This window comes from Gymnoscopelus braueri (genome assembly GCF_963280865.1).
Source record: "Gymnoscopelus braueri genome assembly, chromosome: 11".
Lineage (NCBI taxonomy): Eukaryota > Metazoa > Chordata > Actinopteri > Myctophiformes > Myctophidae > Gymnoscopelus > Gymnoscopelus braueri.
This window is the reverse complement of record NC_137613.1, coordinates 4,116,022-4,132,419: the sequence shown is the minus strand read 5'-3', so window position 1 is coordinate 4,132,419 and position 16,398 is coordinate 4,116,022. Positions and strand designations below refer to the sequence as shown.

Sequence of the window (16,398 nt, the reverse complement as noted above, 5' to 3'; positions counted from 1 at the left end):
CTTACATAACTCAAAATAAAAAATAAAAAATACATAATAATCAATTCATAAGTATTATGATTTCCCTCGCTAACCCTCCCCATGGTACATATGGAGTGTATACAAAAAAGTAAAGTAGGAATCCGTTATTTTCTTCCTTTAGCATGTATTAACCTAGAGCTTGTCAACGTGTCGATGGTGGTGTTTGCTTTATCTGTCCTGTAACGTCTTTAATTTAGTTATATATTTAATCATAGGGCCCCACACCTGATCGAATTTTCCCGGTGATCCTCTCAGATTAAATTACATTTTCTCCAAATGTAGGTACAGTGGCCCTCATTTATCAACGCGGTGCAGCCCAAATAATGGGCGTAGGGCGAGATCACCGCACCTTTCGGCATTTATCAATATATCCTGACGTGGGCTTCATCCTACCATACGCTGAGATCTCACGTCTGGTCGAGACCAGTTGTTGACGTTGGCTGCGCCAGTTTATTCCATTCTAGACCTGCGGAGCAGCATTGACTGACTGTCTGACAGGCATCTGGACACATAATCCACTCATAAATGTATATCTACACACTAATAATTAATCCCTGTGAAAATATAACATTTTATAAAGTAATTTAAACAAACTGCTTTAACAGTCATTCAGTTGCATTGGCTATTTTAAAATAGCAGATCTGCAAGCTCAAAAACGGGTCGCATCGCGACGCGTTGTGAGCTTGTAGATCTGCTATTTTCAAAATATACGAGCGCTTTTGCGTCGGGACTCGGGAGTCCCGCGGTCGGGACTGCCGACGATCTTTTCATGGACAGTGAGGTGTACAAACTTACAGTAGCTTGTCCTATGTTATGGAGTTATGTCATAGAGAGTTTTGAAGTCTACAACCTGGCTGGGTTAAGGATATAAACCCGACGCTCCAATCTCTTATTAACGTGACGGACCGAAACCACTGCCGCCCGTCCGAGTCTCACGGGGAATATCCTACATGACTGCTTGTGCACTGCTCGGTATGGGTTAAATAAATTAATATACAAACGTATTCCATTCATGGCGATGTGATTGGTATCATAATATGTCATTCATGTAGGCTACAAGCCTACGTGACAAAGATTGTACCGCTACGGTAAGGATTACAATACATGAAAAACACAGCTGGGCGGGCGTGTGTGTGTGTGAGAGAGAGAGAGAGAGAGAGAGAGAGAGAGAGAGAGAGAGAGAGGGGGGGGGGGGCGTGTGCGTGTGTGGCGAGGCAGGCGGGGGAAACTCTTTCTCATTGGCTTTTGATGTCTTTGGTCGTATTCTGGTCCTTCATGTCGTAAAATCGGGGCGTTTTGAGAATATTTAAGGGCGTGTTATTTAAATGACGCTAGGTTCCAGCCGTGACATTTATCAAGGCTGGGACCAAATGTAGGCTCGGATCAGCTGTGTAGGATTCGTTGATAAATGTGACTTCGACGTTGGTGTACGGCCGAATATATGGAAAAATATACGCCGGTTTATACGCTGCGTTGATAAATGAGGGCCATTGTGAGGTCTTTAAGCCATACAGATGCTTTAGGGGCCAGTGGTGATTTCCACTCCAATAGTATCCTTCTTCTTGCTAATAAAGATATAAAGGCACGATTCTGCTTTATACCCCTTCCAATATGTTGGTGATCTGAACAAGTTCCAAACAACGCCATCTCCATAATTTTTCTGCTCACACTCATTCAAAGATAAAATGTTTATTCATATTCATTCGCTCCTGCTGCTTGACGAAGGCAGTCGCACCCTCTCCTCTCTCCTCCCATCCTATCCCCATAACTTTCCAGCCTCTCTCCACTGCACGAGCGAACAGTCTCGGGATAAACATGGATTATATTATTAACTGGTCGTTAAACTCAATTGACAAAATTTTCTCAACCCGGCAATCTGGCCCAGATGAGCCAATCTGTCCAGACGGCACCTATCTGAGTGGATACATGGGTGACTCTGACTTCAAATGGAGGGTTCTGTGTTTTGAAGTGCTGCAAATTGAGGATGCAGAAGATGTATATATCTTCGCAGCAACGATAACAGGTTTCTTGCTGATTGGAGCGGGCATTACACTTGTGTATCGAAAAATTGCCAAGATTACACTTGTGTATCGAAAAATTGCCAAGATGAGAGCTGCCCGGGACGGTGCGGAGGCGGGTAGAGCGCTGGCTACTCTGACGGGTATGGCCACTGAGCTAAGACGCGACATGGATAACATCACCGAGTGGATCCCCAAACTGGACGCAAAGTTGGGCAACATCACTGAACTGAGGCACGAGGTGGACAACAACAACGAAAGGGTCCGTGGTTTGGACACGAAGCTAGACAAGATCATGGCACGTGCGGAGGTCGAAGCTAGAGGTGCCGCTGAGCGAGCCGGTGCTCTTCGCGCCGACATAACCGCGCTGCAAGGCTATTTGACCATGATCAGAGCGGGCTTGGACAGACTGGAAGGCCCACATTTGGATAAAGAGTAGATAAATTGTCTGCTTTGGATTTTTAGGATCGATTTGGACCCCCCCCAAGCCAAAAACCTGGACTTTTCACCCAGCGAAATGCAGAGGAGAAGATGCCCACCCCCCCCCCTCCCCCCTCCCCAGAACCGTACCCATACCAAGAACCCACCCCCCCTCCACCAGCCCCCCTCATGGACACCTGGTGTTATGACTTTGGTTCGGAAGCCATTCAAGGACGTCTCACGCAGCCCTCAATTCGCTGCTATCGCACAACAACAACATGCGATAAGCTCTGTAGCTAGAGACTGCTCTGAATTGGGTGAAGCCCAAGGACATGTCACAGAGTTCCACATACACACACACACACACACACACACACACACACACATGTCTGCACTACATGCCTTCGCACCAGAGCGTGCGAGCAGTGCTTTTTTTGCCTGTGTACCCCATTCTATCCCACCCCCGCTCCCCGTCCAAAACTATTCCTAAGAGGGATCGTTTAGCGCCATGGTGGTATATGGTTATGTTTGTTGTTCATGTTTCATTGAGAGGCAACGAAGTTGCCGCCTTGTATCATGTCATCGTTCGTGCCAGTCCACTGTTTACGGCTGCTGTGGTGTTGTTTTTTATTAAGCTGCACTAAAATGAATTTCACCCACTTTTTTACTTTGTAAACCTGTGATGTGACAATAAAACTGATTCTGATTCTGTTCATCCAGCTCTCATTCCACTTCAGTGCATTCATCACACTAGACCAAGAATGAGACATTTATCATATTATATTATATTATTATATACAGTATCATAATATATCCATCATTACATACTTTATCATATTTATATCCTATCATTACATACTGTATCATATTATATCCTATCATTGCATACTGTATCATATTATATCCTATCATTACATACTGTATCATATTATATCCTATCATTACATACTGTATCATATTATATCCTATCATTACATACTGTATCATATTATATCCTATCATTACATACTGTATCATATTTATATGTTTTTACAATGAGAATCATACGTCCAGTTTCTTCATCTTTCTGTCCATGGCCATGCAGCAGGGCTCATCAATGTGTCCGTGGTAAAGACTTGGCCTTTTTTACATTTTCTGTTTTACATAACATTATTGTTCTTATTTTGATCATAAGAACCAATAACTGAATATCAGTCTCCAGGTTTTCTTCAGAATATGTATGACACTGATTTACTACGACACTATATGACACATTATGAGTCCACTAGTACTGGTGGTTCTCACACCTTTTATTTGCAGGGTCCAAGGCCAAATACATATGATTTTGGGGGTCCTTGACATGGAAAAGTTGGATCACCACCGAGCAACAAACTGTAAGGATTTGGAAAACAGCAGATCTACAAGCTCATAGTGCGGCACCCGGTGCCGCGCTATGAGCTTGTAGATTATGCTGTTTTTTAATAGCCCAAATAAATTAAAATATGACACAGATGCGTTCCCGGTCTTAATGGGTTCAGAATACACTTATAGCTCTGTCAAACACAACATGTTGGGGGGTCCCCAGCAAAATTTGTTAACATAGCGTCACAATCATTTTAACCACTTAGCTTTGGCTATTTAAAAAATAGCAGAGTGCCGCGCTATGAGCTTGTAGATCTGCTATTTTTGAAAAATCTAAAATGTGTGCATATCTTTGAATATATATATATTTTTAAAGCGAACATTTTTAACTCAAATATTTGCTTCTGGGGGTCCACATTTTCGTTCTTCAAATATTTTCTGCGAGCTTGTAAAGCTGCTATTTTTGATAGCCAACAAATGCATGGATAAAGTGGTTGTGATTGTGTCATGTCTTTGTTTTGTATCGACTGTGAAAGAATCAATCAATCATTCATCTATATAAAATATGTGGTTTTGCACTGCCATCTGCTGGACATTATGGGGATCTGCACGTTTGAACTGCATTAAAATACACAGCAGTTATGTGCTTTAATACAGTGATGGAAGAAGTACTCACAGTTTTTACTCAAGTAAAAGTATCAATACTGTAGTGTATTGTATTGTATTGTGTAGTGAAATACTCTGTTAAAAGTTATTATTATTATCTAGAGGAATCTCCAAAACTAAGGTTCCTTGTGGCTTTTTATCACTGTCCTATCAGGATATCAATAAAATACTTTTTTGCTAATAAAGTGTTGCTCACTCTAATTTTTTAAGATGTATTTGATTTTACCTATTTTATTTAATAAATTATACATTTCATTCACTGATATATACAAAATATTGTGTCCAAACCCATTCCTTTTTTATTATTAAAATACATTTAATAAAATAGCGAGAAAAGCCAATCCACAAGCTTGTGGGCTTGTAGATCTGCTATTTTCACTAACTTGTGCTTTAAGAAACGAGGCATTCTGCCCGATAGCAGCTTTATTCATCTTCTAATTAGACCTATTTGATCTTGTGGGAGAAATGGAGCTTTCAGCTTTGCCCAGCTGATGTCTGCCCACAGAGGAGCAGGTTGGAGTTTAGTGTCTTACTTAAGAACACTCAGACACACCGTTGGAGTCGGGACTTGAACCTGTGACCTTCTGCTCAGTGGTTCTCAAACATTTTGTTGTCAAGGACCCCCACATTGATATGCATTTGGCCACGGACCCCCACGGACACACAAAATAAGTATTCAACAGTTGGCAAGATGTTGGGGACACGTTCACTCTGTGTCAGAGCTGGGAATCAAACTTTCAACTTCCCATTTTGTAGGCAGACTCTTGATCCATTGAGCCACTGTGTTACATTTTATGTTAAGCTTCATCAAAAGACAAATGGATAATGACATAAAAGCCAGAGACATTGTGGTTTCTGAACCTTCAAACATCTAGACAAGCAACACAACAAACCATAGACTAATATGCTGTTGTAAGTTTTTTTTTCTTCTTTTTATTGTATCATTGTTTGTTGTTAATCAAAGCAGAATGAAGACTGTGATGAAGCAAGGCAGCAGGCAGCACAGTGTGTTGAAGCTCTGTCTACATGATCCAGAGGTTCGAGGGTTCAAGTCCCACCCAGCTCTTTACTCTGAAGCTTTCCCCATCAGGTCCAGTCCATTGTCTTTCATGAACATTCAAACATCTAAACGAGCAATAGCACAACAATTATACAAAAACATTTTAACTGGATCTTTATATGCATTTTGTTTCATTGTTAAATGTATGTTAGGACACTGTCTACATCAGGGGTCTTCAACAGGGGGTCCGGGACCCCTAGGGGGTCCTCAGAGCTACTATAGGGGGACCACCAAATCTTTGTGTGATAGGATTTAGTTTATTTTACATTAACCACTTGAACCCTAGAATTCCTTTTCTGAGGGGAACATTGGCCCTCATTTATCAAGGCAGCGTATAAACGTCGTATATTTTTCCATATGTTCGGCCGTACACCAACGTCGAAGTCACATTTATCAACGAATCCTACAAAGCCGATCCGAGCGTTCATTTGGTCCCAGCATTGATAAATCTCCCGTCTGAAAACGAGCGTCATTTAAATAACACGCCCTTAAATATTCTGGTAACACCCCGATTTTACGACATGAAGAACCGAAAAGAAAGAGTTTCGCCGGCTCGCCTCGCCTCGCTGCCTGTCAAGTCACACACACGCACACGCCTCTCTCTCTCTCTCTCTCTCTCTCTCTCTCTCACACACACACACACACACACACACACACACACAACTGTGTCTTTCATGTAATCCGTAGCGGTACAATCTTTGTCACGTAGGCTTGTAGCCTACATGAATGACATAATGATACCAATCACATCGCCATGAATGGAATACGTTTGCATATTAATTTATTTACCCCATATACCGAACAGTGCGCGTTCAAGTTACACTAAAATGAAGCAGTCAGACTCGGACGGGCGGCAGTGATCCCGTGCCGCCACGTTAATAAGAGATTGGAGCGTCGGGTTTATATCCTTAACCCAGCCAGGTTGTAGTCTTCATAACTCTCTATGACATAACTCCATACCATAGGACAAGCTACTGTAAGTTTGTACACCTCACTGTCCATGAAAAGATGTTCGGGAGTCCCGAAAATGCACTCGCAGAAGCGCTCATATTTTTTGAAAATAGCAGATCTACAAGCTCACAACGCGTCGCGATGCGACCGGTTGTGAGCTTGCAGATCTGCTATTTTAAAATAGCCAATGCAACCGAATGACTGTTAAAGCAGTTTGTTTAAATTACTTTATAAATGTTTATATTTTCACAGGGATTATTTATTAGTAGATATACATTTAGGAGTGGATTATGTGTCCAGATGCCTGTCAGACAGTCAGACAATGTTGCTCCGCAGGTCTAGAATGGAATAAACGGGCGCAGCCAAAGTCAACAACTGGTCTCTACCAGACGTGAGATTTCAGCTTACGGTAGGATGAAGCCCACGTCAGGATATATTGATAAATGCCGAAAGGTGCGGTGATCTCGCCGTACGCCCATTATTTGGGCTGCACCGCATTGATAAATGAGGGCCATTAGATCTACAAAACATTAGATCTACACAAATTTGAGGCAGCCTCAGTGTTAAGGCTCCCCTAAACACTGAGGCAGCCCCACATGTGTGTTTTATCATGTATGTTTCTTGTATGTTTAAGAGCCTTATTGTGTCTTTGAATGAGCAGTAGGAAAAGACCTATCCCACGTTTCACCACAAGGGGGCGACTCCACCTGTGAGAGACACAGGTAGTTCCAGGTGGTCAGGTGACGTCATTCTTCAAGGAAGAGAGAAAGAACAACATCAGTTTGTCCCTGTTTGTTCAGGTAAATAAAGTATTAGAACATAAAACATGTTCAAAATAAGCTCTGTGATGTAAAACAAAGCTTGTCTTGAGGGTTTTACCAGAAATTATTTTGGCTATTCAAAAATAGCAGATCTACAAGCTCATAGTGCGGCACCGAGTGCCGCGCTATGAGCTTGTACATCTGCTATTTTTGGGGGAAATCCTGTGTCTTTGAATGTATATTTTTAATGGTAACATTTGTAACTTATATTCTTTGCTTCTGGGGGATTCTACGAAATGAATGTGTTCTAAATTCTAACAGTTTTTTTGGAAAAACTTATGTTGCTATAATATCAGTGGTTCTCAAAAATTAGATGTATTTGGCCGCGGACCCCCCATAAAAAAATATTTTGTTCCAGGGACCCCCCAGAAGTTGAAACAGAGTTAAAAGTGTTCGCTTTAAAAATGTATATATTATTCAAAGATTTGCAAAAAAAAAACAAGATTTTAAAAAAAATTGCAGATCTCATAGCGCCACACCGAGTGCCACGCAATGAGCTTGTAGATCTGCTATTTTTTGAAAAGCCAAAGAAATCTTCAAATAACACAGATGCGTTCCCGGTCTTAAAGGGTTAATATGTTAGTCCATCTTTTGTGTTGAGAAATGTTTATTGTTGGTGTTGATAAATGAGTTAATTCTCTCCAGTAGGGTCTTGTAAAGTGTCTTTCTAGTAAGTCAATACAGTATTAACTGTTGTCAGAGCAGAAGTATGGAATAATGTTAATTCATGTTTATGCATAAATAATAAGTTCATATTGATAAAAACATGTAATAGTGAAGGATATGAAACATTGTCTTCTCCAGATAGACAGACTGTCTATGAGAGCTGAGATAGAACAGTATTTCAGCCTCTTGTTTTGCATTATTTGTCTTTTACAATCTTCCCAGAATGTCAGTCCACAGAGAACTAGTCAGTGAACGTGGCCCAGACTCCTCAACACATTAAAGCCGGGTAAGCATCTGTGTCATTTTTACATTACTTTGGCTATTCAAAAATATCAGATCTACAAGTTCATAGCGCGTCACTTCGTGCCGTGCTATGAACTTGTAGATCTGCTATTTTTGAAAAATCTTGGACATTTGTGCAAACCCTTTGCAAGCGATCATTTTTAACCCCGATCTGTGCTTCTGGGGGTCCCTGGAACAACATGTTTTGAGATGGGGGTCCACGGCCAAATACATATCATTTTGGGGGTCCTTGACATGAAAATGTTTTGAGCACCAATGATATAGAAACTGTTTTTTTTTTATGTTATGATTTAGAAGTCATTAAAGGGTCTTAAAGGGTTAACTAACAATAAGTTGATAGAATCCTAAAACCATAATATGTTCTACCAAAGGATGATATTTATATGTAACACAAGTGTCCATATAGAGCCACACACACACACACACACACACACACACACACACACACACACACACACACACTTTGGCTATTCAAAAATAGCAGATCTACAAGCTCATAGCGCGGCACCGAGTGCCGCGCTATGAGCTTGTAGATCTGCTATTTTTGAAAAATCCCTGGCACAAAATGTTTTTGAGATGGGTGTCCGCAGCCTAATAGCCTACATATCATTGTGGGGGTCCTTGACATGAAAAGGTTTGAGAAGTAGCCTACTGCTCTAGACTACATGCTGGATCTGCTTCATGTACAGCTCAGTGTTTAGGGGAGCCTTAACACTGAGGCTGCCTCAGTGTTTAGGGGAGCCTTAACACTGAGGCAGCCTCAGTGGGAGGAGCTAACAGCCGGACCGCTGCGTCCGCGTCTTCATGCCCGGCGTTCGTTTCCATAGTAACTGCATCCCGCGGGGAGGCCTGCGCGGGGACTCACAGTAACATCCGTTTGTGTCGGTTGAAATATTGAAGACATTTTCGGTAGTTTTGCTAAATTTAGTTTTTTTTTCTCTGCTCTTCTTCTAGAGGCTTTTGGACAGCGCTGACGCTGAGATATTTCCCCTTACATGATGACTCATCCTCTGCCATGTACGTGTTACGTGACACTGCTTCTAGTGTAGTCAGGTGACAGCTGACAGCCTGCTGTTTGTTATGGAACATTTGTGATTTTGGCCTACTGTCTTTACAATTACATTTAATTTAGTTTTTAACAATTTCAAAGTTTATATTACTTTATTATTTAAAAAAAAAAAAATATTATGTTTACATGCTCTTGTTTGCAGTGGTGTAAAGTAACTGTGTGTCTGTGATCCTGGCTCATTTCCAGGAACAGTTCCCTGTGATCGTGGGTCATTTCCAGGAACAGTTATCTCTGACCCTTGGTCATACCCAGTTGTGTTTCTATTACAGGACATATAGAAAATATTGATATATAACATTAGAAACCATAGACAACATCCTCAGTTAATCATATTGTGTCCGTATCTCTTTCACTTGTATTCGGCATGATATTGTATTTTTGAAACATGTCAATATACCACACACACTGGCATGACGCTTTGCATATTATAACTGCAAATACAAACATATGCACACAATGCAAGTGTACACACGCACACACACACACACACACACACACACACACACACACACACACACACACACACACACACACACACACACACACGCTGCACAGTGCACATATGGATAATATTCAGAAGTAAGAAACTTGCACACACACCTTCAAACACCTCAAAGCGTACTATGTAGCCTACAGTACATGTGTCAGTCAGTACTATGTAGCCTACAGTACATGTGTCAGTCGGCAGAGCAGAGGTGCTGATGTTCTGTTTGAAGTTATTATGATGTGTGAATGTGATTAATTACTTGTCAGTGTGATTGAACGTTTGAGTCTCCAGCCAGCTGCAGGCACACTTACATTTTCTCAGGAAATTTGTTTCTAGTTTAGATTGCTGGCCTGGCTCTGGTAGGAGGCACCAATTCAGAGAACCTGATCAGACGGATGCTGGCAACTGCTCTGACTAACGCCTTGGCCTGTCAGTACAACTGGGCTGGAAAGAAAGACAAGCGTTGCAGCAGCAAGAAGCCATTCAAGGAAACGGCAATACAAGACTGCATGTTTGGTGAGTTTCCTCCCCTGCAAACTACTTAATAGCTTAAGTTTAGGGAGTGAGGCGTGACTGATGGTGATTCAGAACATAATTATGCTCTTTGTGAGCCATATAGTACCGAGTTTGAATTCAACTCCTATAATGTATTTTATGTCTCCTCTCTGCCCTTGTTTCATGTCTCTCTGTAATCCCCTGTTGAAGAATAAAGCATGAAATGACAAAACAGAAAAGGTTAGGTTGGAATCAGGTGATGGTGAAAGTACAAGCTATAAGAAATAAACCAAAAAAAGACAACCTAATTGGTGAGCTTTAGAGGTGCTCGGATGCAAATGTTATTACCTGGATAGAGCCAGGCTAGCCGTTTGCTCCTCTTTCCAGTCCAGTCTATTAGCTAACTGGCTGCTGACTGTAGTTTGTGTTACTGTACAGAGTGAGGGTGATTTTCTTATTAATATAACAGGAAGTTGTATGGGACATACACACTCTCTCTCTCTTCCTCACTCTTATTTTTGTAATCTTGTCTTTCAGCTGCTGCTCGGCAGTTCGACCTCAAGCTGACCCACAAGGACTTCAGTGAAACTGTGAAGAAGTGGCTTCCTTCTGCTCCAGAGCGCGAGGGAGGCATCCCAAAGAACACAAGTGAAACGAGCGCAAGTCAAACTTAGGGCACCCCGCCACACTCTATTGTGTTTTCCTTGTGCATACAGTACAAGGTTTACAGCCTCATGGACAATACTGTTCTTTCATGGACAATAGACTGTTGTTCTATACAGTCAAAAAGGAGTCAAATGTTTACAGATTCACAGACATTATAAGACTTGAAGCTTCAGGCTGTTCTTGTTGCAGTGTTTGGAGTTGCACTAATAGTTCTTAAACACCCTCTTTTTTATGGGGGTATTTTGTGTGGCTGTATATTTGCACATACGATGTGTCCTCTGCATTGACTATTTTACGCCGTTCGGGGAGCAATAACGGGTTAAGAGTCTTGCTCAGGGACACATTGCTGGCATGGCCTGGAATCGTACCTGGAACAACCAGGGACAGTATTTACCTGCATTCTGAAATACATTTGAATATTAAAACCATGTTTTCTGTCATTTTTAAGTTTGTATTCATCCATTTTTGGAAATATGGTAATGCAAGGTAATTTTGAACAAGCTAATAACCATGGTCTGCCAACAATACATGGTGTAGTGTGTGTTTACAAGTTTGGACCACTTCATTCAGTACAGTATTGATGTTGCATTAGTTAATGGTCTGTTAAGATGTAGACCTATAAGCAGAAAAGTCATTGGTGAAAAACATTCACTTTCTTAATGTGTTACAGTATGCTTAGAAAAGTTGAATATCTCAATGTAAGATTTACATGTAGATTCCCATTTAGATGTGATATATTGTAGGAGTTGGATTCAAACTCGGCACTATATATGTAAACAGAGTTTAGGCTTTGGACTGATAGACACAGACAGAGATGTGTTTATCATGTGTGTTACAGCAGTGGTTGTAAAACGTTTTCATGTCAAGGACCCTCAAATGAATACAATGTGTGGGTATTATAGATACAGTGTGAAGCTTGAGCTCTTGAGTGTTTTAGTTGGTTATTCGTTTGGCTCATTGTTGGTGAATTATCATGTCTGTTCATTGTTCATGTCAAATGAAATGTAAAAGTGTCCTGTAAGTCCATATGGGCGGGGCTTCCTTGGAACTGGGGTGTGCCGATACACTAATTTCACCAAACGATACGATACGATATTTGGCTCACAACTTCGATACGATTTCGATATGATACGATACGCACTTTTTTTATTATGAAAAATATATGGGGGAGAAAAAAAGCAAATGCAAACAAATAATTCTGTTTTTGCATTATTCAGATATGCGAACTTGTAGCTTTTCAGCAACAATTGCCGTTTTGAATCCAAATAGGGCAATAGTGTGACACCTGACCCGAAAAAAAAACAACATGTTGTCACCCTTTTCACCTCGGGGCTGTTTGCATGCCTGATTATTATTATTGTAAAAAAAAACGATACATATCGTCACGAAAACGTATCGCGATATATCGCGGGACGATATATCGGCACACCCTAGTTGGAAGCATGACACTTTAACAAATAAAAATCAATCATATATATACTGTATATTTGGCCGCAGACACCCACCTGAAAAGGTTTTGAAAAACTTTCTAAAAGATCTACAGATCATGCCAATTGCTGATCTTGTAGATCTGCTATTTTCAAATAGTTGATGTATGTAGGTCTGAAGTGGCTAAACTGATTTTGATGCTATATTAACACATTTTGGGGGACCCCGTGGAACCCCCTCAAGGACCCCCGGACCCCACTTTGAGAATCACAGTGTTATTGTAAACTTTGATTACAGGTCAATCAGTAAACACTGAAGGAGAGCTGTGATGGTTCTTTATCAAGCTGCTGCAACACAGCTTATTCATCCTTTCTTCATGTTCTGTTGATCTGTGATGTACAAACTGTATTCACATCACTGTTGATTTAGATTTAGTTTTAGTCATAGTCTTTTGAATAAAATGTCATAATTTAGTCATCTGAAATGTTTGAGTTTTTGTCTAGTTTTAGTCGACAAAATATAAGATTATAGTCGATTAAATCTACAGTTGATTTAGTCGACTAACATGTATCTTGGCGGTGTCTTGATGGTGTCGTAATGGCTGATTTTACACTTGGTTGCATGCTGAAAATAGCCGATCTACAAGCTCGTAGATCGGCTATTTTCAGAGGCAACACCCGAGCCCAACTAAACATAAAATGACTTGTCTTCTTGTGTGTGTGTGTGTGTGTGTGTGTGTGTGTGTGTGTGTGTGTGTGTGTGTGTGTGTGTGTGTGTGTGTGTGTGTGTGTGTGTGTGTGTGTGTGTGTGTGTGTGTGTGTGTGTGTGTGTGGTGACCTGAAACTCATTTCTCTCCAGGTAATTATGAGTTGTGTTTGATTGATGTCTTCCAGAACAAGCTGCTCCAGTCACCACAGGAACAGTAGAAGCTCCACAGAAACCATGACATCCTTACACTGTTTCTCATACTTTTACTAGTAAGCCCATTTCAGGCCATATACAATTGGCTGGGGGGGGGGGGGGCAAATGACAGTAAAGTGACCGAACTATATACAAACTGGTCAAACATCGGTCAAATTGTCAAAAATGTGAAAATAGCATATCTACAAGCTCACAACGCGAGGTGTTGTGAGCTTGTAGATCTGCTATTTTCTGTAACTCAGAGAGTACAAATGCAACAACAGTTTGTGACCTCTCAGAGTTATGGGGGGGGGGGATCACCGAGTGCAGCGCTATGAGCTTGTATATCTGCTATTTTTGGAAAATCATGAACATTTGTGCAAATCTTTGAATATATATTATAAAGCAAACATTTTGAACTCAAACCTAACTTTAAATTTGCTTCTGGGGATTCTACAAATGTCTTCTAAATCCAAAATTATATGTATGTGGCCGCAGACCCCCATCTCAAAATATTGTGTTCCAGGGACCCCCAGAATCAAAGATTTGAGTTATAAATGCTTTAAAACATACACATATATATATTATTACTTATTCCAACTAGTGTTGGAATGCTTTAGGATTTTAAACCATTCCCTCTTTAACGCATCGGTCCCCCAAAACTGTATGTTTTTGGCCGCCGACCCCCATCAAAACACGTTGTTCCAGGGACCCCCATCAAAACACGTTGTTCCAGGGACCCCCATCAAAACACGTTGTTCCAGGGACCCCCATCAAAACACGTTGTTCCAGGGACCCCCATCAAAACACGTTGTTCCAGGGACCCCCATCAAAACACGTTGTTCCAGGGACCCCCCATAAGCAAACACTTGGGTTAAAAATGTAGTTTCAAAAAATGTATGTATTCAAAGATTTACATTAATGTTCAGGATAGCAGATCTACAAGCCCATAGCGCTGCACAGAGTGCCGTGCTATGGGCTTGTAGATCTGCTATTTTTGAATAGCCAAAGCATAAGATAATGGTTACAATGTAAAATGACAGATGCTTTCCTGGTCTTAATGGGTCTTAACACTAATTCAATCAAACATACTGCATTGATACATGTTATTGTAGAGGTTCTAAAAGTGGGGTCCGGGGGGACCCCCTGGGTTACTTGAGGGGTTTCCAAATGGACCCTTACAGGTCTGTAACTCTGAGAGTGTACAGATGTAACCAAATGGACTCTTACAGGTCTGTAACTCTGAGAGTGTACACATGGAACCAAATGGACTCTTACAGGTCTGTAACTCTGAGAGTGTACACATGGAACCAAATGGACCCTTACAGGTCTGTAACTCTGAGAGTGTACACATGGAACCAAATGGACCCTTACAGGTCTGTAACTCTGAGAGTGTACACATGGAACCAAATGGACCCTTACAGGTCTGTAACTCTGAGAGTGTACACATGTGTACACTCTCAAGAGTTATGCTGGTCCTTGAAATAAAAACGTTCAAGAACCACCGGTATTTAACAGTTGGATAAAAAAACATTTGTAATCCATCAATTCCATCAAATGGAAATGAGATATCCGGAGGGAGGGGTTTACCAGGCTAGTCATATCTTACATACGAACAGTTGAACCAGTTTACAGCTTCCAGTCACACAATGTGGTTAAACATTTACCTGCACAGTGTCATAAATGGTGTGTGTGGGCGCGTGTGTGTGTGGGCGCATGTGTGTGTGCGTTCGTGCGTGCGTGCGTGCGTGCGTGCGTGCGTGCGTGCGTGCGTGCGTGCGTGCGTGTGTGTGTGTGTGTGTGTGCGCGGGCGTGTGTGTCTGCCGTTGATTGCAGGTCAAAGTACCTGCCCTGTCAGATAAGGGTGTAATTTTTCATGTCTGTGCCCAAGAACTGTCAGTGTGTTGATTCAACTGAACCGTCTGGACTCCATTTAGTTTTAACTCGTCGGATCAAAGCATAAAGATTATTGCAGGGTAAGAGATTTTAAACAATAATAGCAATAATGTAGCAATAATCTCTCTAGTCTGGTGTTAAGAATGTTAACCACTTGAACCCTACAGACCCTATTCTGGAGGGGATCGTGTGGCGTTGTGTGACTCATTGTGAGCTTGTAGATCGGCTATTTTTTGGCAAAGAGATTTGGTGTAGAGGGGAAAAAGCTGTCCAAGTACAGAGCCAACTCAGCTGTGTTTTACTAAGAATATAGGGGTGAAGGGGTTAATTTTATTGAAGTGTCTTATACCATATACTAGAACCACTTGGTATTTAATATACTTAAATGAACTGTGTGTGTGTGTGTGTGTGTGTGTGTGTGTGTGTGTGCGCGTGCGCGTGTGCACGTGCACGCCTGCGTGCTTGCGGAGAGGAGTGTTTCCTGCGTATGTTTGCACCAGGGAGACAAAGGCAAGACCCGCCCAGCTCTGCCTCAGATTGGCTTACCATGATATCTGACCCTATACCTTAAAGGGGTAGTTCACCCCCAAAATAACTTTTTTTCTATTGATTCCTCACCACCTGGAGCCTTGAATTCATAGATATTTTTTAGTTTTTGTCACATTCCTAAGCCAATAATTTGATTTTAATAAATTTGTCCCCATTGATTCCGGTAGGAGACACAAATGCATTTGTGTCTCCTACCGGAATCAATGGGGACACATTTATTATAATCAAATAATAAAGGAAGGAATGCGACAAAAACAAAAAAATATCCATGAATTCAAGGCTCCATGGGGTGAGTAATCAATAGAAAAAAAGTTATTTTGGGGGTGAACTACCCCTTTAACCAATCATCACTCCTCTTGTTTAAACCTAAACCAATCAGAGGCAGAATAGGGTGGGTCATGTCTCTTGCTGTGCTGAGGTTAGAGTGACAGTAGATCACTGGATGATAATAAACATTATAATCCTCTGAAGACTATTTTAATCTCAGTCATTGTAACACATGTTGTTGAATGAATAAAGTAATTAGTTACAATACTAGTTACTAAAAATGTAATGGAGTTCAACACTGGTCAGCAAAATGTTTAGAAGAGCAGATCAGAACAGAAGTCCATGTGAGTTAGATAGATCAGTGGTTCTGAAAA

The 16,398-nt window shown here is 41.2% G+C and overlaps 1 protein-coding gene and 1 long non-coding RNA gene across 2 annotated transcripts in view; both read left to right on the top strand.

The window, feature by feature from the left end:
* LOC308094995 (uncharacterized protein) overlaps positions 1-16,398 on the top strand; it is a 793,896-nt gene that overhangs the window by 613,020 nt on the left and 164,478 nt on the right. The gene's annotated exons all lie outside the window — the stretch shown is intronic.
* Positions 7,173-12,000, top strand: LOC308095048. The gene is made up of 4 exons (XR_013934020.1): positions 7,173-7,277; positions 8,187-8,250; positions 9,222-10,339; positions 10,856-12,000. It is a non-coding gene; the product is annotated as an uncharacterized lncRNA (long non-coding RNA).